This window comes from Archocentrus centrarchus, chromosome 24 (genome assembly GCF_007364275.1).
Source record: "Archocentrus centrarchus isolate MPI-CPG fArcCen1 chromosome 24, fArcCen1, whole genome shotgun sequence".
In the NCBI taxonomy this organism is placed as follows: domain Eukaryota; kingdom Metazoa; phylum Chordata; class Actinopteri; order Cichliformes; family Cichlidae; genus Archocentrus; species Archocentrus centrarchus.
The window spans coordinates 2,090,429-2,093,020 of record NC_044369.1 but is presented as its reverse complement, the minus strand read 5'-3'; the positions used below and the strand labels follow the sequence as shown (position 1 = coordinate 2,093,020).

Here is a 2,592-nt window from a genome sequence, read left to right as displayed (position 1 = left end):
TGAACAGTCACTTAATCCTAACATTTCTGTGCTGTGCTGCTCGACGTGTTCAGCGTCCTCGGGGTCAGCACACCAGCACTCCTCGCAGTTACAGCGCGGGCATGCCACCTTGTCACATGACCCGTCCTCCATTCTTTCGCGGCCATCCAACATGGATTTAAACATTTTCCCTATGATATGGACCATTTGTAAAATGCATTCTGCTGATGGCGAGGAATAAATGTCAGAGGGAAGAGCTGACCATGTGAGCTGAGCCAGCGATGAGTTTACACTTTTGGTAATCTGTGCTGAGAACAATCTCACTAAGTGATCCAAGCTGTGGGAGCTTTGCTCTGCTATGTTCAGGGCTTCACTAAAATAGCGATGAAGGCTGTTCCTAAAGCAGGCTTGAATGTCCTGCTCCGTCACTCTGCAGTGACTGCACCCGCCCTGCACAGTTTCATCATCGCCACATAAATGATAGTGGTCCGAGGCAAGAACCTGTGGCTCCACATCCTCCAGGACCAAGGTGCTAATTTCACCTATTAATGCACGACACATGTCGAACAGCATAATGCCCGCTTCTGATCCATTTTCACAGCCATCCAGAGACATCCACTCCCTGAAACACAAAAATAGACAAATACGGTTGAGCAAAAACAAACCTTTAACCAGCGTATGCATGTGTATATTTAGTGATAATGATCTGCTGCTTGTTTGCTTCATGACTTTAAACTTGTGACTTACTTGTGTGAAATATCTTGCACACAGGGGCCGATGACTTTCTCAAGGGATTCGGGGGTCACCAGGGGCAACTTTAAATGCATGCAAACCTCTTCTCCCATTTCTCCTGGCATCTAGAAAGACAATCAGATTTTTAGGTATTTATGACACATCAGCAAAAAGTTCTGCCATGGGACTTTGAAATAATCACTGTTAACCAAATTTAAAAGCTGGCTGCATCCAAATAGATCAGATAATATACATATATGTGCACACCTGTCGGCTTTTATCAACCTTTGAGACAGCCGAGTTTTCTTACACAAGTTGGCAACAGTGGCCCAGATAAAGGAGGAGGCAGTCCCACAGTGTTTTCATTAAATTTGATATTCTAACATTAAACAATATGGGACAAATTTGATCTATGTAATGTGGGTCTAGGCAAAGCATTAAAGTTTTTAAGTTATTTCATAAAGTTCATTTGTACTTCTAAATATATTGAGGCTGTTTTTGTTCACTTTTTGTCTCTCCAAAGATGTTTTTCCTCTCCTACAGCCTCGACTGCAGAACTCTGCATTACAAATAAAATTCATCTATCAAAATATAGAGATGAAAGAAATGCACAACTGGTTTTGTTCGTTTTACCTTATTCTGTGTGGATGTGAGTTTTACAGAGTATTTCAGCTTTTCCAACAATGTAGTCCGTTTCTTTACAACTGTTTTCCACGTTTTCCAGGTTGTTTCCAACTATTTGGTTCTTGCAGCCACGAAACGTCTTTGCAGCAGCTGAGAGGTCTGAGTTGTGTTCAAAGGTTTAGAATCTGAAACCGCCTTTTAAACTTCAAACGTTACATTCTATCTCTTTGATTTTGTGACGTGAACATTCCATATGTTCGACGTGCCTGCGCATGCGTACGTGCGCGTGCTACGCACCCGCCTCTCGGGCTCCTCCCAGTCGTCCATCTTCCATCCAATCACAGTGCGCTCTCTGAGCTAACCCCGCTGTTTGTTCACTCGGACTTTGTGAATTAGTCGTTTTACGATCTTCAGCTCAGGTACCGGCCGGAATTGAAAGTCCGCACACGGTCACTTATTAATATTATTGCACTTTATCAAGCACACAGTCAGTCAGTGTGGTTGAGTTCATGCGGTTTAACTGTGTATATTCACTTGTTATTACACGGCCAAACTCCATCACGTCCGCAGCTGTCAGCTTATAGCTTGTTTAGAAAATGACTGAAATGAGAAATGAGAAGATGTGAGTGTGATTCTCACTCACTGTTTTCTCCTCTCAGTTTCACCAGCTTTTGAAAGTAAAAGTGAGTTTGAATTTTCACTTTAATCCCAGTATTTAATCTCACACATTCGGCAGCTTCCTGAATGACCCTGAAGCGCTCCTGCAGTCGTACTTTTCTCTTCTCTTTAGATGGAGCATCCTAAATTTAGGAGGACCCCCAATGGGACCCTCATGCTCCAGGCCTCCAACGAGGCTTGGACCTGCAAAGGATGGCACCAGCTCCTGGCTCACAGATGGAGAATGCAGTCCGTTATGTCAGGAAGAGAGACGGACAGAGAGCGAGGGCTGCTACAGCCGCCAGCAGCAGCAAAGATGGGGCCCCAAAGGGACTCACAGTATGCAAGTGTCCCCAAAATGGGCTGCAAAAAACACATCTTACATACTTCATGTGTTCACCGCGTTGTTTTATGCAGGCTATAAATCCAGAAAAAATGTGACCTTATTACCAAGGTTGCAGCTTTAATAAAGGAATATAGCGTATAGCTGCAATGGTGAAATGTTCTTCATCCTGATGTCCATCCTCTTGATTGTCCACTTTAACTCATGTCTTAGTAAAAACTGACTGTATGATAATCCTAAAAACAGATACAAACTGT

At 43.4% G+C, this 2,592-nt stretch overlaps 1 long non-coding RNA gene across 1 annotated transcript; it reads right to left on the bottom strand.

The window, feature by feature from the left end:
* Positions 1 to 294: 294 nt before the first annotated feature.
* Positions 295 to 1,537, bottom strand: LOC115773917 (uncharacterized). The gene is made up of 3 exons (XR_004019138.1): positions 1,345 to 1,537; positions 727 to 836; positions 295 to 601 (listed from the first exon to the last, which is right to left on the bottom strand). It is a non-coding gene; the product is annotated as an uncharacterized LOC115773917 (long non-coding RNA).
* Between the last annotated feature and the right edge of the window lie 1,055 nt (positions 1,538 to 2,592).